Source organism: Maniola hyperantus, chromosome 8 (assembly GCF_902806685.2).
Source record: "Maniola hyperantus chromosome 8, iAphHyp1.2, whole genome shotgun sequence".
Classification (NCBI taxonomy): Eukaryota; Metazoa; Arthropoda; class Insecta; order Lepidoptera; family Nymphalidae; genus Maniola; species Maniola hyperantus.
Window position 1 is genome coordinate 2,867,757 of NC_048543.1, and position 25,028 is coordinate 2,892,784.

At 37.9% G+C, this 25,028-nt stretch overlaps 2 protein-coding genes across 2 annotated transcripts in view; both read right to left on the reverse strand.

Annotated features, from left to right (window-relative positions):
• Positions 1 to 25,028, reverse strand: part of LOC117984450 (kinesin-like protein CG14535) — a 437,285-nt gene that overhangs the window by 279,011 nt on the left and 133,246 nt on the right. The window lies entirely within an intron of this gene.
• LOC117984389 (ATP-binding cassette sub-family G member 1-like) overlaps positions 1 to 25,028 on the reverse strand; it is a 300,050-nt gene that overhangs the window by 8,749 nt on the left and 266,273 nt on the right. The window lies entirely within an intron of this gene.

Genomic DNA, 25,028 nt, shown 5'->3' on the forward strand with positions numbered 1-25,028 from the left:
AGTTTTCACCAATACCTAAATTTTTACGATGAAAAACATAAAATCTGTTAAGTTAGTATGAAATTTGATGTACAAAATACTGTTTCTCAATGAAGCTATAATCCTACAAAAACAGTCATTGGGTTAATTCTGAAAAATATAGTGAAGAAATAAAAAATAAAAATGAGGAAAATGAAAAAGAAAATGGAGGCAGAAATTATATTTTATGTAAAATAGAAATACACTATAATTCACGCGTCCGGTAATCAAACTTATGTCCTTTGTGGTAAACAAGTAGGTACTACCGTAGACGCTACACTTATGGTCATAGTAGAGTCAAGTGCACGTCATTATATCATCAACGTAGGAATTTAATGAATGAAATGTTATGAACTATTCTCATAGTAGTTCCTTGAACAATTATCTAGGAGTTATGGTGGATAACATGCAAATAACGGGACTATTCCTGCCATTAAATAATATATTAGACATAACGTATGAATATAACGAACGTATAATAATAACATTTTTAAACATCTTCTAATGGTTGAAAACTATATACAATTTTAATTTTTAAATTAATTATTGAAATAGATTTTTTCAATAAACTTTTACAAGTGCTTTTGAGTCGTCCGCGTCGTTGAATCTACCACTGGTTTGGAAGAACCAACAGGACACTCGGTGGTTGGTCTTATCAAACATTCAATTTACAATATTAATGTCAGGTAGATACCTTTAAGCAGCCCCTCTCAGTCATATCCACGCCCTTTTTATCATCATTTATATAAAATTCAAAGTCCTGACTGACTGACTGACTGACTGACTGACTGACTGACATATATATCAACGCACAGCCTAAACCGCTGGTCCTAACGACATGAAATTTGGACGAAATACATGAATTTGTATGGGAAAGTTTTAATTATTGATATTATAATTAACTTGAAATTTGGAAAGTAGGTTTTTTCTTGAGGTTAGGTGTTAGCTAAGAAACGACTATGAGAAAATCCCCCTCTAAAGGGGTGAAATGGGGTTCGGAAGGATATATGTGTTATTCGGTGCTGTTCAGAGTGCACGTCCTGATGTTATAATGATTGTTTCTGCAAAAAAAGTCATTTGTTTCCGCGGGCAGAAGCTAGTTTAGATACATAATCTTCGATTGTGTAAAGCATTACTTTTACTAGATTTTTCAACTTTTGTAAACCAAGTCTAAAATATTGCACTGATTATGAGAAATTAACTATCATCATTCCTGAAACTTTATCTATCTACATAGTAATATATGAACATTGTGGTTTGAACAGAGTAGGTACCTCCTCTTTGAAGTCAGTTAAAATCTCATAAAGCTGAAGATTGAAAGTGACTTATTCTTCCGTAGCATTTATAACATTATTCAAAGCAAATTCCAAGATATATTTCCTCCAAGACAGCTGCCATCTTTACGTACACATACTTATCTGGAATTTTCTATGAATTTTCCTTTATTTTCGCCAAACTGCCCCGCTTGCGCTGCCGACAAAACTGTTACCTACCTATACGTTCCACTGATATTAAAATATTGATGTCCTTTCAATATCCGATACAAAATAAATAACTTTAACTTTTAAGAAGTAGGTAAACTATGGGGCACAAGATTTTTCAGTTGTGCTGATGACTTTTACAAAACTTTTACCTGTCACTAGCGACCCGCCCCGCCTTCGCACGGGTAGCTTATTACAATTTTCGTATGGATTTTCCGGGATAAAAAGTAGCCTATGTCTCTCTTCAGTTCTTCAACTATACCCATACAAAAAATCACGTTGATCCTTTGCTCTGTTGTAACGTGATTGAAGGACAAACCAACAAACAAACACACTTTCGCATTTATAATAGGGGTAGTGATTTCTACTCGTACCTACAGGTAGAGCAAACTACAGGCTTACTACAGGCTCTATAAATGTTTCAGCCGTAAGAGAATCAAGTTTTCAATTCCGATGGTCGATTGACAGTGGTATTCAGAGAAAAACCTTTGTATCGCAGCACAATACCTTTTGTGGGGCTGCGTTTTATTGACTTTTACAAACGTTTTTGACTATTCAAACTGTTTTTAGAATTCCGGTACCGTTTCATTGGATCCGAATATCCTATTGGCAAAGTTTTGGTATGCCAATTTTATTGTGAAAATTTTGGGCCTAAGGCTGCCTTTCCAATAGAGATGTGGTACGTTGCTAAGCTACGAAGTCAAACCTACCAATATTATAGGATCGCTTGATTTTTGAAGCATAGCTTAGTTCTGGTGGAAAGTGGTTCAATAAAGTTTTTTACGTACTATTTAAAGCTTGGGATGCGAGAAGGATGTGTGCCAAGGATGAGGGCTTGCGATACGTGAGCGGTGCAGCTATGGGATATATAACTTATGCTCGCGACTTCGTCTGCGTGGACTAGGTACACAAATTTCAAACCCCTATTTCACCCCCTTAGAGATTGAATTTTCAAAATTCCTTTTTTAGCGGATGTCTACGTCATAATAGCTATCTGCATGCCATATTTCTGCCCGATCAGTCCAGTAGTTTGAGCTGTGCGTTGATAGATCAGTCAGTCAGTCAGTCAGTCAGTCCGTCAGTCACCTTTTCATTTTATATAATAATAATAATAATAATGTTCTTTATTTCAGGCAAAATGTACCCATATTATTACAAAAGTCAATAAAATTATAAATAAAATAAAAATAATTAAAGTCTACAATAAAAGTAATAACAAAAATAAGTACAATAATGTATTATTGTATAGTATTTCTATCATTATTTTCGATTCGCACTGCGATGCTGCGTCAACCAATACCGGTAGATGGCGACATCCAAGTGCTCACACATCGTCCGGAGAATCTCATTATTAGAGTGCCGTAGTCGCTCCCAAAAGGAAGCTATTCTGGAGCGAATAATCGCGAAGAAGATATATATATATTTAGAAGATTATTATCTTCTTGTACATATTTTTCCTATTTGATTTTACTTAGTCTGTTTTGCGAATTCCCTCTTTGTTTACATACATTGCCATTTTGCTCGATGTATTTGTATTTTGTATTAAAGATAATGTAGGCGAGCGTGGTAACTGAGTTTCAGTGTATTACGGGGTGGATGATCGATGTGTAGGCTGGTTAGTTAGGGGTGAATAATATTGGCTGAACATTACGCGTTGTATTTCAGAAACTCTTCCGAAAATATAAGCTTGCCGCGTTTTACCTGCATGCCTGAGAGTTCTCCATAATGTTCTCAAAGGTGTGTGAAGTCTACCAATCCCCAGATGGCCAGCGTGGTAGACTATGGCCAAAACCCTTCTCACTCTGAGAGGAGACCCGTGCTCTGTAGTGAGCCGGCGATGGGTTGATCATGATGATGATAAGGCAGTGGTCTGACCGCCGACGATAAACGAGAAACGAGTAGAACTAGAAACTTAAACGAGTTGGCGATCAGCGGGAAGCGAGTGTGTTTTGTCGCCGGGCTATAAGCGAGTGTGCAAGTGCGACGAGCGATTCCTCGCGCCATTCGCCCGCGGTCGCTCAGTCCTGTGCAAACCTGCGCGCGCGTTACACGTGTTCAAGCGAGCGAGCATCGCTGAACGAATATCGCTGAGCGAATTTATTTTTGATAGCTCGTCGCTCAGCGACAAAACTAGTAATGCGAGTCATCGCCGGCAGTGTAGACAGTCAGAAAGCAACTTTTGATTTATACATCTTTTTCGTTTACACGGAATGTACATTTATTGTGCGTTTCTTGAGAGAGAAAATCGCCGATAGTTAATCGTTTTCTCGCCGGCGCACAGTGAATCGCCTAGAACAAGCTAGGTGGACAAAAGTCAATTCAAAGAATCACTTAATTGATGGTCATTTGTCACTAATGATTAACCAGGGATCATTAATCCAGGTAATAATTACGCCAAACATTCCATTACGATAAGTTATACACATTTGAAGTCAGGTGATAAGGTAATTACATTTACGTAAACAATTTAGTTGCAATTGTGCAGTGCTTTCGAGAACACCTATTAAAATTTGTGCTGAATATTATAGTTTCTGCTATGATGGATTTTACTTTAGAGGGTAAGTACTTTCTTATTTTACTTCAAATTGATTCTAATAACAGATAATGTGTAGTCTAAAATTTTTTGAACAAAACACTCAAAAAAATGTCGTCTTTTTTAAATATCTTTATTTCCAAGGAATGTAACTTTTTGTATCCACATGTATCCAGTCTAATTTTTTTATATAATATAGCTACTACTCTAAGCTTCAATATGATATATAATTTTAATACTACAACGATTCCAATTCATCGTAATAATTTTTTTTCAGAACACGTGCATTCCATTTCGAAAATAGAATTTTTCGAAGAGTGACGGAAACATGCCAAAGAAGAGAGAAATGCTCGTTTAATGAGTTTTATTACTGAAAAATTTTCTATAACTGATATGACTCCTGACTCACGGAGGAGTATTCAGTCACAAATAGCAAGTGTTTCGTCAAAATTAGCTGAAAAGTGGGCTGCATCGAAAATGGTGGAGGATCGTTTTCTTCAGAAAAATAAAAGTTGGCTCGAGGGGACAGACATACAATTTAAAGTTAGCATACATCAGGCTTGTCCTTCCACATCATCTGAAGGAAGTCGGCCTAAGGGAGACCTATAAAGAATTTTGAAGAAACATCTTTCAAAACCAAAAAACGCAGGGTTGAAGATTTAGTGCAATCGTGCAGTGCTTGTGAGTTAACTACAGCTGCGGAAGTGGCACATCGTTTGTCGGGTCACAGAAACGTAGCTTCTTTGATAAGAAGTTCGGAATCTCCAGAAAAAAGGAAATCTGGTGGTGATGTTTGTAGTGTTATTTATTATATAGATTCTACGTGTACCAGTCACGCTTATAAAAAGACGCGAAAGTGGTCATTAAAGGCGGGACATGAAGTGTTTCCATCTTATCATAGTCTCTGTAAAGCCAAAAAATCGTTCTATCCTTCGCAGGAAGACATTTCCGTGACCGAAACGCGCGCTGATATTAAGCTTCAAGCTATTTTGAATAAAACTGTTGAACGTTTGATTGAAGTGCAGACTTGTTGTATATGCTCTTGATAACATCCGATCCTGTAATAAACTCACTCAGAGAAGTGCCAAGAAAGAAGACTGAGAAATTACCAGTAGAAGTACTAAATTTGATTGTCCCTCCTTCAATACCAACACATCAATCACGTAATATTCAACCGTGTGATGGAGAAGATTACGTGATATCTGATTCGTCTGATTGTGAAAGTGATGATGAGTGCTCTGATTAATTAATTATATTATTGTATACTTTTAGGTTTTGTTTATTTTAAGGTAGTTTAAGTGATTTTAACTGGTATTTTATGTTGTGTTTTATTTTCTTCTTTAACTTGTTATTATATTACTGATTTTAATCATATTATTTTTTACACCAAATTTGATTTTTTATTTTAAAAAATTCTGTAACCTTTAAATAATTATTTATTTATAATTTATGCAGTATCACAACAAAATATCATTTTTCATAGCTATAATAATTAGAATCCACAAAAAAATGTTTTTGTCCAGCTAGCTTGTTCTAGACGATTCACTGTGCGGCGGTCGGACTACTGCCTGATATTTTCAGTGAAAATATTTTGGCACCTGTGTTTAGGTTTTGTTTTACAAGCGGCTATCGTGGAGTTAGTAGACTAATCGGATTTGCGGTGCGGATCGAAGTCATCTCGTCGATGCAATGCTATGTGTTGAGTTTATTACTTAAGCACCTTTTAAAACTACTGCAATCTTTTGGATTTTGTAAAGTTTGATATTTTCTGCGATAGAACAGCGAGGAACCGTGAATATTTTAAATGATTTAGAGATAGCTTATAGGGTACCTTTAATTAACACATAGGCTACTTATTATCTTGAAAAATCAAAGAGTTTCCGCGGGGTTTCTAAAAACCTATATTCAAACAGTCGTGGGTATTCTATTCTTGTAACAAAAGTACAGAATTAGAAATGATACTATTTTTTCATGTAGGACAGCATGTGTCACTTATACTACCACCGATTCGGACAGAATATTTTACTCTTGTTTAAATGTTGGTATGTTAGTTACCATGTCCTAGTTCTAAATCCTTGCACGCACGTCTTGAAGCTAGCTAATCTTGGTCATTCATTCGCGGCATTCGTCAGCGCAGTGCTGATGTTATCGCAGTCGGTCGCGGCGTCTTTCTGAATGCTAACCGCTCGCTCAGTAGCAACACACGTCTGACTGATCCCTACTTTGATACTCCAGTTACTAACAATTTTTTCCAAGACTTTCTCATGAAAAAAATGACAATATTTTTATAAATTTTCAGTTTTGTTGTGGATTTAATAGTTCTATAAGCGGTCTCTCATAAAATATAGTTTGCCATAGTTCTAAATCCTTGCACGCAAAAACTTGGCTGTGTTTGCATACCGTTTTATACTCCAGTTACTTACTATTTTTTCCAAAACTTTCTCATTTTTCATGCGTGAAAAAATTACAATATTCTTTACAAATTTTCAGTTTTGTTGTGGATTTAATAACATATAAGCGATCTCTCATAAAAATAATATAGTTTGTCCTAGTTCTAAATCCTTGCACGCACGTCTTGAAGCTGGCTAATCTTGGTCATTCATTCGCGGCATTCGTCAGCGCAGTGCTGATGTTATCGCAGTCGCTCGCGGCGTCTTTCTGAATGCTAACTGCTCGCTCAGTAGCAACACACGTCTGACTGATCCCTACTTTGATACCAGACTGCCCGGGGTTATTTTAGTTCACCATTTGCTTACCGTTTCATACTCTTTATTTGACTTTGATAAAGGGTCAAATAAAATGTACCTACGTGGTATATGTTTTCCGTTTTAATTTTAACAGTTTTGAAAATTATGACCATTCTTTTATATTTTCTCTAGATTTGATATCCTAAAAGGTAATCCTTTTAGGATTAATATGATGAATGTAATGATAAAATAATGGTATCATGTTACCTATAATAACATTAACTATAATAACACCAATATAATAATGGTAAAATTATAATAATTATAGTGAATGGTCTGCTCAGGCTTTGTTCCTGAAAATCCTTTTTTTAAATGAGTCTACATTAACATTATCGATAAACATTTACATAAACACGTTAATAGATCCAGCTGCTTGAACTGTACGAGGGTTTCCAGACAGTTTCTCTTTCTATATTTAAATACTTTTGTCGTGTAAGATTGTTATTCTTAATTAGCTGCCCTGGCGAACTTCGTTCCGCCTAACAGTCGATTCAACTTTTTTAAATTTTTCTCTCCGTAAGAACCATCCTCGTACTTCAAGGAATATTATAAAAAAGAAATAACGAAATCGGTTCAGCTGTTCTCGAGATTTGCGATGACCAACACATTTAGTGATTAATTTTTATATTATAGAGAAGATAGATGTATTCTACTTTATAAACAATCTTTGTGTATATTTTCCGGTACATGGGACAAGTTATTTTTAACTCTACACAAAAGTGATAAAGGTCTATTTCCTTTAATGATCAAATCTACATTTATCATAGTGCGCGTAAGCTAAACCACTTAAAGTGGGCAGAATCAAGGGTCCAAAGCACAAAGGTAAACTCTCCGGAACCTAATCCTCAAGCAAGAGAGGACCCGTGGGGATAGACAATGGACTCAAATTTGTTTCTTGTAGCAGAATATTTAATTCAACATTTTTAATACAACCAACGGGTTCCTACTTCAATATTGTGATCAAAAGTTTTAGGGTAGGTATTGTTTTCATAAAATCGAGGATTATGAATGATGGATAGACCTGTCGGGTATGTAAGTAGCTACCACCCTACCAGGACCGTTGATTGGGTACGGACAAGATAGCTTTAGAACTGAAATACAAAACTGCGTTGCGATGCGTTGCGAATTTGTTACGGATAAACTGCGATGCGATGCGATTTCGCGCCGCAAGGCGTCTCGCTGTCATCGTTCGGATAACCATCAAACCATTCATTCACGGATAGTGGACAGTAAGTACTGGATGTATTTTTAGGGTTCCGTACCTCAAAAGGAAAACCGGAACCCTTATAGGATCACTTTGCTGTCTGTCCGTCTGTCTGTCGGTCTGTCAAGGAACCTACAGGGTACTTCCCGTTGAGCTAGAATCCTTTAAATTGTGGTCATGAACTAATAATTAGTATTTTCAATTATCAAAGTAAGATAACTATGTCAAGTGGGGTATCATATGAAAGGGCTTCTATACTACGGAAACCTGGGTGCGCGAGCCTGACTCGCACTTGACCTGTTTTATTTTAGCCTTTTGTGGTTTTATATTGATGATATTTTGTACAGTGTTTTCATTCTGCCAGACAGGCAGTCTATTTCGTAAAGTTGTTAAGAAACGTCGTAGAAGCTCGCAGATTTTGACGATGCAGAACCGCATCGCAGTTTTGTGTTTTGGTTCTAATCCGTATGCTCACTATAATTACTTTAGTTTTCCACAAGTAACTTCTCGCTGAATTGCGTAAGAGGCACACTATAGCATTATGGCCCATACGACCTTGTTACCGCGAATTGACAATGAATCTGCGGCCCATCAGGCCTGCGGTCCTGCGGGGCAGCCAGCGTGTAGAACAAACTCGAGAGTGGGTGCCGAGTGGCATGGAGAGTATGCCAGCGCGCCCGCTGGCCGCTCTGAGGACGCACCCGCTCCCAGCTAGGCCGCAGACTGTCATCAAACGAGAAAAATCTAACTCCGCAAGGTCTGAAGCGCTGGACAACCGCGTCGCTCACGCTTTTTTCCAAGACTGTTTCTACGATTTGTTTATCCTTTAAGCAAACTAAGAAAAAACGCACTATGCTACATAGATAGACGTCTGCAAAGAAAAGAGATAAGCATAAATGTTTGAGTTCCGTAGTTCAACGGAAACAAACTTGAGATCAAACGCACCTGCATGCGAATTTATCTGTTCCAACTAAGACATCTTTGTTCTGAATTGTTGCTGCTTGTTCCGGCAACACCAAATATTGACATACGGGACCCTTTTGATATTCCTGTTGCCCTGGTAAAATGTACCATAGACATAAATTATCGAAATAGTTTTTCCTAATAATTTGCCTAAAACGACGACGAATAATACGGTGGCGATATAAAAAGACTCGTCTTGACTGACTGACTGATCTATTAACATAGTCTAAGCCACTGGAAATCGAAACTTGAAATTTTGATAGATACAAATTTGTATTTAAATAATAATTGGTAAGTATTTGGGCTTTTAGTATAACTATTTCAGTATTTTTGCAAATTGCATCCTTACCTACTGATTCAAAATTCCACTCCAGCGATGCTGGGGTAGATCATCATCATCATCATCAACCGATAGACGTTGAAATCCAGAATTCAGAATCCAGTGGCCCAGTATCAGAATGTTATGATTTATGAACATCACCTGCAGGATATAAAATCTTTTCCATTTTCTATACGGTCTTGTCAATTATAATTTTTGTCATATTAAACTTACCGTGCCGAAGTTTACTTTGAAACTGTATCTTACCTACTTTGGAAGAGCTTCCACATTAATAAATTAAGTTTCTCGAACAAGTTTGTTAGAGCCTTTGCACACGATATTATTAGGCGCAACTATGCTATGGTCTTCATAAAAAGCTCAGACTCAGTGGGAAATAGGCAGGATTATGTAACTATGATAGTTCGAAAAATCTTCAGAAGTGGTTCCCAAGGTGTTGGAATGGCGACCTCGCACCGGAAAGCGCAGCGTTAGAGGACCTTTGACTATGACATATCAATCTGCATATTCTGACTCTTCTCTACCATAGAGTATTTTATATATTATATTTTACATATTATATTATGCATATGAGTATTTTCTCTAGGTATTTGTTACAAGATATTAGATACCATAGACAAAATATATATCTTTTATATATACATATATTAACTAAGGATTCTTGTATTCATTTTATAATTATTCTAGTACTGTAACACTTATTCCACTTTTTAATACGCCTTACTCACAACCTTGAATGGGAAGCTGGAAAAAATCTCTGTTCAGAGATAAGCATTTCCAATGTTAATTAATTTATTACCACTATGTAACTACAATTTCGGTGCATGAAAAATAAAAATAAATCTATATATTTAAAAGGAAAAGGTGACTGACTGACTGACTGACTGACTGACTGATCTATCAACGCACAGCTCAAACTACTGGACGGATCGTGCTGAAATTCGGTATGAAGATGGCTATTATAACGTAGGCGTCTGCTAAGAAAGGATTCTTCAAAATGCAACCCCTGAAGGGGTAAAATAGGGGTTTGAAGTTTGTATGAAAGTCTGTCAGTTTTGAAGTGTCTATAAAGAAGTTTTGTAGTTAATATTTTTGCAATTAGCAGTATGACATATTTTATTAAGCTCATTTGTTAAAATCTCATAGTTAAAGATCAACCCAGGGTGTAAGATAGGGGTTTAAAATTTGTGTAGTCCACGCGGACGAAGTCGCGGGCATAAGCTAGTAAATAATAAACCAAACGAATCGCAGGAGCCACTGAATTCAGGTAGCGCATGACTATGTTGCGTGGAAGTCTCTACAAGAGACCCACTTGTATATCCAGCAACGAACGTCTATCAGTTGACAATGATGATGATAATAGTGAAACCTTTTTAGGTAGTTAGGCCTTGATCCTAGACCACTTCTAGACACAAATTACTGCAGACAAGTGGATAAGTTTGCAACAATGTTGACGCGCTTTTTAGCACTCAAAAGAGTGTGTAAAAGCTCTGAGAAAGCTAAGCTTCAAATGTACCTAATTACAGTCTTTACCTTGCACTAGATATCGTTATGAACGATGTGGAAGGTAATCAATTAACAGGTGCATTTTCCCCTGCTAGTAGCATTATGTTAATGCGTTTTTCGCGTGCTGTTCTCACAGATCGGAGCAATTAGGTTTAGGAGTACTTAAATTATAGCTCTGCTTTAAAAATACAATTTTTCGGTGTCCTGCACATGATCCACAAGACTTTTAGAAATATTTTTAGACTTTGTAAGATCTAAAAGAGAAGAACCAGTATTCTTGGCACCATTCCACGCTGGAATGATTTTTATAGTAATTAGATAAGGCAAGCTTTAGGTTTTATTGGAGTACATACTTTTAAAGAGAAGAAGAAAAAGAATTCTGAATGAATTTACTAAAACCATACGAATGCCATTTTAAAAACTGGTCATAATAAAAATCACAAGATGCACGCACTTTACTAGCTTATGCTCGCGACTTCGTCCGCATAGACTACATAAATTTCAAATCCTTATTTAACCCACTTAGGAGTGGAATTTCGAAAAATCGTTTCTTAGTGGATACCTAACCTTTACAAAGAATACACCCTCCAAATTTCATGTCTCTAGGATCAGCGGATTAGGCTGTGCATTGATATATAGGTCAGTCAGTCAGTCAGGACTTTGAATTTTATATATACAGATTATTTTTAATAATCACTGTTTCTTGTATAAGTGAAAATATTTTGAGTAGTATCTACTTTTAAAAAGAAGCACTCGCAAAAGATTTTGCCGCGTCCTTAAATCCTTTGATAGGCTTTCTAATGTGCAAATACTTAGAAAAAAGGGCTTTTGACTTTCATAGAAATTCATACACTTGTATGTTGATATCCTGTTTATGACTTTTTAAATCTAAGGATAGTACCTACATAAAAATCTCTCAGATCGTATCTTTTTTTGCCTTTCTTTTGCTCAATTTTATTAACTGACTTCCAAAAAGGAGGTGGTTCTCAATTCGGCCCATTTTTAGAAGTAGTAGTAGTTTTTAGTAGGTAGAACTTATAGCTGACATTTGGGGAAAAATCTGAAAACCGTGAATTTAGGGTTAGATCACACAAAAAAAATTAAATTGTGGTCACGAACTAATAATTAGTGTTTTCAACTTTCGAAGTGAGTGACTATATCAAGTGGGGTATCATATGAAAGGTCTTCACCTGTACATTCTAAAACAGATTTTTATGTATTTTTATGCATCATAGTTTTTGAATTATCGTGCAAAATGTCGAAAAATACGACTGTAGTACGGAACCCTCATTGCGCGAGCCTGACTCGCACTTGGCCGGTTTTTTATTCATGTAAACTTTTTACAAGTACTTATGAATAGTCAGTTACTTTTAATTTACCACTTTTTTACTACATTTATGGAGATAGATTACATTCTGGATTAATACATATGTAAGCCACTTTTTATCCCAGAGTTCCCACGAGATTTAGAAAAACCGGACGAAGTCGCAGGCATCGGTTAGTCGCAGTAATTTAAATAACGTGATATTGTGTGTACTTGGTCTTATATTCGTGTATCTATGGGAGATAAGTACCCTTGACGCCGGCATGTTAATGAAAAGATTAGCTCTTCTAACCTCAAGGCGAAGGGAGTTTTGCTTAAGTGGTACAATGTAAGGGCGGGACCAGATACGGTGAATAATGATGAGATGAGGGAATACCGAGACATAAATTATTAGGTGCTAAAGTAATATAAACTACAATTTATTGGCTATACGCCCTTTGGGCATTTTCCTCACAGTATCATATAATATGCTATAGTATCTAAAGGAAGGCCGCGTCCTTCTTCAAGGCTTCGATATAATATATTAACAAGTATAATCTATTTTTCTCTAACTGACTCGAAAGGTAAATAAGTAGTTTCTTGCTGAAATGCAAGACGCAGTATATACCTACCTTGTTACGGGGAACTGACAATTAAAACATGATACCTACCAGTGAAAAAACTAACTCTAGCAGATATATACTTAGTTATTTACCTACTTAATTACCACTCTTTTTGCTTTAAAAGTTTAAAACACACATTGAAAAAATTGCTTAAATTTATACATAACGTCGAATTTTAGCCCGGGAGTACGTAAGCGGTGTGCAGGCTCGACCGTACCAAAGGGAGATCTCCCACCGAGCGGTTGGTTGTGCTCGGTAGCGCCAGCTGGGCGGACGGTTGTATCTTGAAACTTCTATATAATATTATAGTCCAGATTGCAGAAAACTCCGTTAGTGTGATTACTGTCAGCGGTACATTTGTTCGGGACTACGTCATGAAATGTTATCGATTGAACAGCGCCATCTAGTTTCTACTGTGGCAACCGCCACACCGGAATCGAACGCTGGATCCCTCGAATAGGAGACCAAAGTCTTGACTCTCGACTAATAGACTGTCACCACTTTATGAAGCGTTTATAGCCTAGTGGTACAAACACGTTTGACAAGTAATTTAGGTAGGTACTTGGCGTAAGAAGCGCTGTAATTGGATTATTCATTAAAGCAATCAGTCTGTTCCAACAGAATCAGCGCTGGCACGATCCGTAGCCTCATTACCGACACTCGGTAATTAGATACACCTACCTTACAAATCCAAGGCGGAATTATTATTATAATGCTCATAATATTTATAGCAAAAAAATATGTTTATACTAGCTGATGCCCGCGACTTCATACGCGTGGATTTAGGTTTCTAAAAATCCCGTGGAAACTCTTTGATTTTCCGGGATAAAAATTAGTATCCCATGTCACTCTCAGGTCTTAAACTATACCTATGCGAAAAATCATGTCGATCCGTTGCGACGTGATTGAAGGACAAACAAACACACTTTCGTATTTATAATAGGGGTAGTGATTTAGAGGTACTTTGGAAGTGATCAATGAGGTAAAAACTTTCAACAAGGTAAGTATACAATTTAACTAAGACATCTACGAGTAGGTAGTAGTAGTACAGAAAAACAGGTCGATTGGAGAACTTCTTCCTTTTTGAAAGTCAGTTAAAATTATCTGTCTGTCGTTGGTATTCTTTAAACTGTTTGTATGGCAAGGTTGTGTGCTTAGTCCCAAATGATGCATCGTAGACTAATGTCAAGGGAGAATGTCCCTGCGTTATTTGTCGAGGAAACACGACGGAAACAAGTATTAATCTTCTATTGCTTGGAGTTTCTATAAGCACTTTTTATCTCTGACAATTGTGGCTAACATGTCCCACAAACGGACAAATAAAAATTCTTTGATCCAAAAAAATAAAATTTTCTTACAGCCTCTTGTATTTTCTTCAAAAATCGTGTAGAGTAGAGGTCGTGTGCATAATACCATATGATGCATCATAGACTAATGTCAAGGGAGGACGTTCCTGCGTTATAACGAAACACAAAGGAAGCAAGTATTAATCTTCTATTCCTTGAAGTTTCTATAAGCACTTTTCATCTCTTACAATGATGGCTGAGGCATCCGACGAACGGAGAAACAAGACTTAGTAGGTATAAGGGATTCTTCTTTGATCCTAAAAAAAATACTATTTTCCTGCAGCGTTTTCTTTAAAAACTTACCGTGATCTGCCGTTGGTATTCTTGAATCCCAAATGATGCATCATAGACTAATGTCAAGGGAGGAGTCCCCGCGTTATTTGTCAAGGAAACACAAAGGAAGCAAGTATTAATCTTCTATTCCTTGAAGTTTCTATAAGCATTTTTCATCTCTGAGAATTGTGGCTGACACATCCCGCAAACGGACAGACAAAACTATCAGGATTTCTTCTTTGATCCAAAAAAATAAAATTTTCTTACAGCCTCTTGTATTTTCTTCAAAAATCGTGTAGAGTAGAGGTTGTGCGCATAATACCAAATGATGCATCATAGACTAATGTCAAGGGAGGACGTCCCTGCGTTATTTGTCAAGGAAACACAAAGGAAACAAGTATTAATCTTCTATTGCTTGAGCTGAACCGGCGAGTGGCGACCCCTGGAGTGTGCCTCCAGATTTTATTCAACGGTAGCACCCTGTTGTTTTCACCCTAGTGGTTGGTGATATACGGCAGCTGTGAGAGTCGAGCTTTTTTCATATCGTTCGAAATCTGCCTAGAAAGAGCGGAGAGAGTCATTCTAAATTCGAACGTGAAAAACTATGCTCAGTAGTATATAAGAAGTACTATTATGTATTCTGAGATGCTGAGGTCTATGGATCGCTTACCTAACTTATCTTTTTCTTTAGATAGGACTATCTTTCTATTAACCAATACCGCATAGTTGATCGAGCGATAATGAAACGTTCAGAAACGGGGTTCTTCCTTACAGTCTTTATAATAGGTTGGAACACTTTATTTTTATTTTTAACTAGCTTATGCTCGCGACTTCGTCCGCGTGGACTTCACAAATTTCAAACCCCTATTTCACCCCCTTAGGGGTTGAATTTTCAAAAATCCAAACTTAGCGGATGCCTACGTCATAATAGCTATCAGCATACCGAATTTCAGCCCGATCCGTCCAGTAGTTTGAGCTGTACGTTGATAGATCAGTCAGTCAGTCAGTCAGTCAGTTAGTCACTTTTTCCTTTTATATATTTAGATACCTTTGAATTAAATTAAATATTATACAACGTTACTTAGTATGAGAAGGGTTCTGCCATAGTCCACCACGCTGGCCAAGTGTGGATTGGCAGACACCCAAACGACAACGCCTTAACCACCAGGGGCTCTACCGCGGTTGTTTGACAGCTACAATGTCACGATCGCAATCACCTCTGATTGGTTAATGCTCGCTCACTATTGGCCACAATGAATTGTTGCAAGAAGAATCGCACAAATTCAACCAATCAGGACAATTGAGATTGTAATAATGATTGATGCAGGTTTTAGACAATCGCCCTACAGGATGTCACTGCTTTTTGTATGCCGTGAAGTGAATCCTCTATACTAATTTTTGATTGTCGATTTCGGCAACCGTGTGTAGCATGAATCTTAAGAAATCATCCCTCCGTCCGCACCCAGCTGCAATTTTTAAGTGATTTCTTTTATTACAAAGCACGGACGTGAAAAAACCAATATGAAAAATTCACGGCGAGTGTAAAGTGCAGTTTTACGAGCGAGTTTATGGCGTAATGAAAGGTGGATGATTGGATCAATGCTTCTCTTGGCCGGTCGTCAAAGATGAAGTAAAGATTCCTCATATGAAAGGTTTTTGATAGCTACAATGTTAACATTTTCTTTAAATTTTGATCATGTCATACTATTAGGTATAAGTATGCCTCGTTTTATTAGGTACTAGCTTATGCTCGCGACTTCGTCCGCGTGGACTACAAAATTTCAAACCCCTATTTCACCCCCTTAGGAGTTGAATTTTCAAAAATCCTTTCTTAGCGGATGCCTACGTCATAATAGCTATCTGCATGCCGAATTTCAGTCCAGTAGTTTGAGCTGTGCGTTGATAGATCAGTCAGTCAGTCAGTCAGTCAGTCAGTCACCTTTTCCTTTTATATATATAGATAGACTAACTGCCCCGGCGAACTTCGTACCGCCTAACAGTCCATTTTTTTCTAATTTTTTTCTCCTTAAGAACCATTCCCGTACTTCAAGAAATATTATGAAAAAAGAATTAAACTAGCGGCACGCTATGATGGCCGGTTTGACGTTTGTCCGCTCATGAAGTTCCGTATTAATTGATAACGACTTTGAAGGAAATAATTGTATTACTTTATTGACGATAGTGATGTGCAGAGATTCATAAATTTTATCGAATGTAGTTTTAGGTTTAGGACTCAAAATTTATTTATTAAATTGATTTCTTAAATGTATACAAGTGTAGAAAAATCAGTTTGCACCATTTAAGGGGTGAATGTACTTGTGAATATGAACAATTTTCACTATGTGGACAAACCTCTGAAATCGCAAAAAAATATCAATAAATTTTTAAAAATGGAATCTAATACGATCGTCACATAGGATCGCTGGCTAGCACAACTACTACCTCCGGCAAACTCGCGTCAATGCTCAATGCAAAACAAAGCAGTTTCGAATTGACGTTGCTTCGAAAAGTATAAACTGTCAGTGCAATGCGATTGTGATATAGTTTTGACCTGGCTTTGGATTTCAAATATTGATACTGCATTACTGTTGACCCTTGCTCGTTAATTTGGACTCTGTTCAAGCCCTTTGTTGTGGATTTCGTCGATATGACCGAACGTACGCAGAGAACTGTTCTAAATAGTCAGACACGTGAGTTCCTAATACGCCTTCGTAACTATTTCGATCGTGAAGCTCAAAATGGAGGGCCAATTTTACCTATAACGTCAGTGGTTGAACGCGTAGCTGATGCGCTTAATATTGGACAACGAACTGTTAGACGGATAACTAAAAAAAAATATGGCGAGACTGGCACAGAAGAAAATAAACTTCACACACCAAAAAAGAGGAAAACGAGCAAAACCAGTCGTAGGCATCGATAGCTTTGATGCCGATGCTATCCGAAGACATGTTTACGGCTACTATTTACAGAAGGAGTATCCAACAAGAAAAAAGTTGGTGCATTCACTGAAGGAAGCTGGATTATTCTTCGGTGGGGAAAGTTCTTTAACGAAGATTTTGAAGACCATTGGATTTCGATACAAAAAATGTAACAAACGCAAAATATTGATGGAAAGATTTGATATAGCGATGGCAAGGTATACTTTTTTACGGCAAGTGAAAGAAATCAAAAATTGGCAAAATGTTGTGTTCTTGGATGAAACATGGCTTAATGCTAACCATACTGTAGGCCGTTCTTGGAACGATGACACAGCAGCATCTACTTCCAAAGTTCCTGTAGGAAAAGGATCGCGACTTATAATTTGTCACGCCGGAACCATCAACGGGTTTGTCGAAGGTTCTCTCATGGCTTTTGCGTCAAAAACCACTGGAGACTATCATGAAGACATGAATGGAGAAAAGTTTACTGAATGGTTTACCTCAATGTTGTGTAGCCTCCCTGAACCATCTATTATAATTATGGACAACGCCCCATACCACTCGATGCAAATTGACAAGCCACCTGCCCAATCCCAAAAGAAAGCTGATATCGTCGCATGGCTTCGTAAAAATGGCGTAGATGCAAACATGAATATGTTAAAAGCGGAATTAGTACGTCTTTTAAAAGAAAACAAACCAACCAAGATCCGATACGTCATTGACGAAATAGCATTAGAACATGGGCACAGAGTTATACGGTTACCGCCTTACCATTGTGAGTATAATGCGATTGAGTTGGTGTGGGCTCAAATTAAGGGATATGCTGCAAGACACAATACAGAACCCCCATTTACCACAAAAAAAATGCTAAAATTATTAGAAGAAGCTTGTGAACATGTGACTAAAGGAGACTGGGAAAAGGTTGTGAATAGAACTGTTAAATTAATAAGGGAAGATTATGAAAGAGATGTGAAAATAGATAATATTATAGAAAACGAACATATAATTATTAATGTATGTGATGATAGCAGTGACGACAGTGAAAATAGTAGTATGGACGAATCTGATTAATTATGGCCTTTTGTGGCACCTTTTTCGGTATCTTTTGTATTCATATGTTTCTTGTGTGCATATAAAGTATGTATATTCATTTTCGTTCAAATATTCAGTTCGTTCAAATAAATTAAATAAACATATACATTTTTGTTTTATTAAACCTATTTAATCAGGTACAAAAACAAAACTTAATTGTTTTTTGTTCGAGAATAAATTGACATTCCACATCACTATTGTAATGTGTCAAACCGGCCATCATAGCGTGCCGCTAGTGTAGTGAAAGTGGTTCAGCTGTTGTCAAGATTTGCGATCAGCAACACATTCAGCGATTCATACATAAATAATTAATCTTTTTTGATGCATCTTGCTCTTACATATTCTAAGGTTCTGGTTTATGGATACTGGCTCAGATAAGTGTCACAGTGGGTAGGTATACCGGAGTTTTATCTGACCGTTTATGAGCAATCTCTTGAAAGCTTAATGTTAGCTTTACCGGCAATTTGCTTGTAACGGTAGGTGCTATGAGCTATCAATATTACTTTACATTACCTACTTACTTTGTAAGCTGTTAGTGACATTAAGGTCCTGTTGCATGGCAGGCGATTGAAGTTACGGTTACCGTTAAAATTTGACCGTAAGTAAAAACAAAATAGGTTGTACTTGAGTCAGGGCTTTGTTAAGTTTAGACCATTTAGACATAGACTATTATCACTGCATTTAGAGGTATGAATACAAGCTTGTGCAGCCCACTTTTTAGGGTTCCGTACCTTATAGGATCACTTTGTTGTCTGTCTGTCAAGAAACCTACAGGGTACTTCCCGTTGACCTTGAATTATGAAATTTGGCAGGTAGGTACATCTTATAGCTGACATTTGGGGAAAAATCTGAAAACCGTGAATTTAGGGTTAGATCACACAAAAAAAATTAATTGTGGTCATGAACTAATAATCAGTATTTTCAACTTTCGAAGTGAGATAACCATATCAAGTGGGGTATCGTATGAAAGGTCTTCACTTGTACATTCTAAAACAGATTTTTATTTATTTTTATGCATCATAGTTTTTGAATTATCGTTCAAAATGACGAAAAAATACGACTGTAGTACGGAACCCTCAATGCGCGAGCCTGACTCGCACTTGGCCGGTTTTATTGATGTTTAAAATTTAACCGTAACAGTAACGGAACTTTAACCGCTTATCATGTGACTGAACCTGATTTATGGGTATAGTTAAAGACCTGGATAGTGACATAGGCTACCTTTTATCCCGGAAATTGAAAGAGTTCCCACGAGATTTTAAAAAACCTACATCGCGAAGTCGCGGGCATCAGCTAGTGATAAAATAAATCGAAGGCTAATCGTATCGCAGTGGCATCTTCTTTACTAAACCACTTTTGCCCTTTGTGGTCACAAAAGTACGCGAAATAATGTTGTCGGAATGCACCAGAGAGGGTTGGACGGCTTTTCCTGTCTGGGAAGCGACGGCGACATCTACTTAAGCCGGATTTAAAAATATTAAGAAAGGTAACCTTTCTAGTTGCTGGATGTCATTTCGTTGTACTTTGGATTCTACTTACATTTTAGAATACATTTATGTTTGAAAATTAAAAAAAAAAAATTGGACTGGATGAGATCACACATAATATTGTCAGACTCATAAATAAAGTTCTGTGTGAAGCGGTAGATAATAATTGGTTTTCTTAGTGAAATACATTACAATATCAATCTATATGACGTCACAGTATATACATCACTTTTGATATATGCATCTCTTTCGTTTACACGGAATGTACATTTATTGTGCGTTTCTTGAGAGAAAATCGCCGATAGTTAGTCGTTTTCTCGCCGGGCGCGGCGGTCGGACCACTGCCTTACGGGGCCTGAAGAGGCACGGGATAAGAAATGGTGGAAGGATCGGAGGGAGGCCTTTGCCCAGACGTGGGACAGTACAGGCTTATTTAGAATTAGAATCTTTTGGAATATGACGCTGTGTTCCGGCTTAAAGAATGTCATCCCCACCCCCTTGCACCCTCTTTTTGTTTAAACGGCGACAGTGTTTAATTAAGCCCAGTTTGTCTTGTTGATTGTGTTCGCCAATTATAACTTCGCGTGTGCCTGACGTTGATTTGTTGTGACGTCGAGTCGAGCCCTTCAATTGGTTGAGATGTTTTAAGCATTTTTTTTTTTATTGATCACGTAAATTTCAATAATACATTTTAAAATAAACATTTCGCCATCCTCTAGAAACAGTTAAAGTTTATGTGAGGATGGCGAGTTCGCGTTATACAAATTTAATAAAATCTAGGTAAAAAAACTATTATAAAAATAAAAGCTGTTAATTAGTGCATATTTGTACATATAAAATTTTAGATCAGCTGATGTATAAGAATATCTATTAACTGCTTCTTAAAAGTTGAAAGTGATTATTTTAATGAGATACCTATATTTAATACCCAAGGATCATAATTCACGACAGGTCAACATGGCAATAGGGGTATGAGCAGGGGGACGCTCCGCACACATGCACGTCATCCATGCTATCCCGCACGCCCGTATGCGGGGCGTCCCCACCCTGATTGCCATGTCGACCTGTCGCGTACTATAGATGGGTCATTCTGAACCTCAGGTGCATTTGTCCCTCACTTTCATAGACCGATGGGACGGAAATCCGACACAACCGGAGAGAGATTTGACACAGGACCGACGCTTTTAAGTGCTCTCCGAGACACGAAAATTCGTTGTATAGAAAGCCTTATAGATAAGTGAAGGCAAGTAAAGATAACAGTAAGTTCTTCAATAGGACCATATAATATTCTTGATGTCGATTAAAAGACAAAGTCTCCCCCTCGGCCATTAACCACCATTTATCACTTATTCCGAGTTGTTAGCGAGTTTCTTCCTTTCTTAGCAAACTAGACGGACCCCTCCACTAATTACTTTGCCCAAGAAAAATATTAAGTTATTATGATTGTTCATAGTTATGAAGCATGAGCCATGATATTTTCGTACGGATGCCTTAAATTCATTGAAAAACCCCAGATTTCTATTTTTATATCATCATCTTTAACTCATAGCATGAGCACAAATAAAAAACCTGTCAAGTCGAGACATCAGACGAGTCGCAGGGAGCCTGGATTCAGGCGGCAGCGCAAGACCGTGGCGTGTGGAAGTCCCTACAAGAAACCTATGTCCAGCCGTGGACGTCTATTGGTTGGTGATGGTGATGAAGCCACAAGCTAGACCAACTAAACAGTTAATACCTACTACTAACTACAGCTAAGTGTATGGAGACAGATTTCTATTGCAATAGATTAATTAGCTAATGCCTAGTCTACCTCAAGTCTTAATTAATATAAATAGGAGATAATCAATTACAATCAGACAGACGAACGGTCGCATCACGCCAAGTACGAGTACCTGTAGTGAGTTCATGGGGTTTGCAGTTCATATACCCATTGCACCCCTATATCAAAACTCTAATCACTTTTTTCAGAAGCTAAGAAAAACACGTCTGTATCCGTTTGTGCACGTAATGCCACCAACAGAAGTCGCTGGAGGGATGTGGCTCGAGCAGCAGTGAAGAATTTATAGAAATTATTTTATTATATTTATATGAATTCTTCTGGTCAAGAGTGAACGATTGAGATGAAGAAAAACTATTTTTTATTGTTTTTTTATAGGTGTTATCCATATTAGCTGATGCCCACGATTACGTTCGCGTAGGTTTAGGTTTTAAAATTCCGTAGAAACTACGACTCTCTGGGAAAAAAATTGCCTGTTAATCTAAAAAATCACGTCGACCTATCGTTCCGTTTCGACGTGATTGCAGGACAAGCCAACAAACCAAGAAATCAGCGAACACACAGTCACACATTTTCGCATTTGTACCGTAATATGAGTTGGTACATGATATAAGTACTTAGTACGCAACAATAGGAAATGGCAATTGGAGACGGAACGCCCCGCACACCCGCACAGTCCCCGCGCTAACCCGGTACGGGCGAGCGCAGGTGACGTGCGGGTGTACGAGGCTTTCCCCCGCCTCTTACCCCGATTGCCATCTTGACCTGTCGCGGACTATAGTTATATGGGTAGTGATTTAACATAGTCACAGACATACATTAATAACATGGAACTCTCAGAAAGTGGGGAGAAATGGGGTAAAAACTATATTAGTAATTGATTGACGACCAGGAGATTAGTCGGCATAGAGAGTAGGGGATAACTTCGGGGTGCTAATATATTTGTTATTCTTTTACTGTTTGGTGGGAAGAGGGGATTTTTCCATTTATATACCTACCTAACTAGCTGACCCGGCGAACTTCGTACCGCCAACAGTCGATTCTTTTTCAGGCAATTTTTAAAAAAAAATTCTCTCCGTAAGAACCATCCTCGTACTTCAAGGAATATTATAAAAAAAGAATTAGCGAAATCGGATCAGCTGTTCTTGAGATTTGCGATCAGCAACACATTCAGCGATTCATTTTAATACATATAATATAGAGACTAGAAAATGCCAACGACTTCGTCCGCGTGGATTTAGATTTTTTTTTAATTCCGTGGGAACTCTTCAATTGGGATAAAAAGCCTATGTCCGTCCCCGGGGATGTAAGGCATACCTATCTGTATCAAATTTAGTTAAAATCGGTTGAACGGATGGGCTAAAAATCGCTAAAAAATAACCCAATTTTCTGTCTTCTGCAGTGGTAGGTGTATTTCGTGAACCTCAAAAAAATAAACAAATAAACAAGATCAGATTTGATAAAATTGTATGTACAATTAGGGTCTTAAAATTATAAAAGCCCAGTCCATGCAAGGGTCCGGGCGTCCTAGTACCTACATTGTATTTTTTTAACTAAGGGGTCACATATTGTATTAAACTTTCAAACTGTTTATCGCAGTAGTTCCCCAGATCAGACGAGGGGATTAAGACGTCGGCACATAATTTTTCAATTTGCCCAGTTAAAGCGCGTTAAGGAGACGGATTAATAAATCTCTCTCGTAGGGGGCGATATCGAGTTAGCGTTCCTGCACCCTCCGACCCTCGTTCCAGGAACTAAATGATCTCACGATGCCCCAGAACTGCTGAGAAAATAAAAAATATATCCAAAAACTAGACAATCGCGATGCCCACGACTTCGTGGATGGCGTGGATTAGGGTTTTCAAATCTTTTCAGGAACACTTTAATTTTCGGATTAAAAAGTAGTCTATATTCTTCCCCGGGATGGAAGCTAACTCGGTACCATATTTCATCAAAATCGGTTAAACTGTTGAGCCGTGAAAAGCTAGTAGGCAGACAGACAGACGGACAGACAAACACACTTTCGCATTTATCATATTAAGTTTGGATATGGATATATATGGTTATATTTATGGTTCCATTTTATAGTCAGTTACGAATCCGATTATGCCTTGATTAGTAACCAGTAAAAAAAAGACATTAAACTTATTCCGTTACGAACACGGATAAAATATAAATGACTAGATGATTCCCGTGACTTCGTCCGCGTGGATTTAGGTTTTTAAAAATCCCATGGGAACTCTTTGATTTTCCGAGATAAAAAGTAGCCTATGTCCATCCCCGGGACCCAAGTTATCTCTGTACCAAATTTCGTCAAAATGGGTTGAACGGATGGGCCGTGAAAGGCTAGCAGATAGACAGACAGACAGACGCACTTTCGCATTTATAATATTAGTATGGCTTAATAACCAGTTACGAAAAGACAAAGTATAAATCTTATTTCGTAGCTGATGACGAAAAATTGGTTACCAACGTGGACGGAACCAGCTGCTGCAGGACTGGACATACTGAAGTTTATCGAGCAAAACCAAAGGACGACGATAGATGTTAATATCGCGGTCCACTCGAGTGCAGAGTCTACAACTCTCCGCCCTGCAGTAAATTTATTCGAGGGTTTGCTTTTCCCCTACCACGGAGCTTGGCATTTTAAATTCACTTATTTCGATAATACTTCTATCACGTCTTAATCCGTGGTTGTGGCCGTAGCTTAACGCGGTGTCCTGCGTGAGCGACGAATACTACGCGACGCGACGCGACACGACGTAATGCGTATATGGCAGTCTGCCCGCAAGCACGGTATGCCGTTGAGTTGATCGCGTTCGCCGCGTCGTGTCGCGTAGTATTCGTCGCTCACGCAGGACACCGCGTTAGGCTATACTTACTTCTTTAGATTAGCTATTATGCATCCGTGTAAAAAGCTACGTCACGCGTCGCAATCACAGTCAAGCGCGAACTTGTCATAATAATAAATATTGTATAGAAGCAGGCGTTATTTTGCGGAAGTCCATGATATACAATGAACCAAATGCTTAATTTGCTATAATCCACTGAAACAGGCCGAATCTGTATGGTGCAACATGCAGCATGCGAAATGCACCGACTGCCCTCTCACTGCTAAAGATGCAGGAAAAAGCAGCCACCAGGCAAGCAATACGGACCACCACCACGCAGCACCACACAAATCCCAAAACACACTCGACGAACGTTTCGTAATAAATATTTCAAGTTCCCTTAGTAGGGGTCGTTGTCTGAGAAAGTGAATTCATATCCCGCGTGCGCGTCGGTGCCGCGGCAACTAATACACAGGGTCGCCCTGCTGCTACACCCTAGTTCACTATGATTTGTTAACTTGCAATCTCAGCGGTGACATAGGTACACCTTAGGTTAGCATTTTAATATTAATCTTCTTCAGAAGCTGTC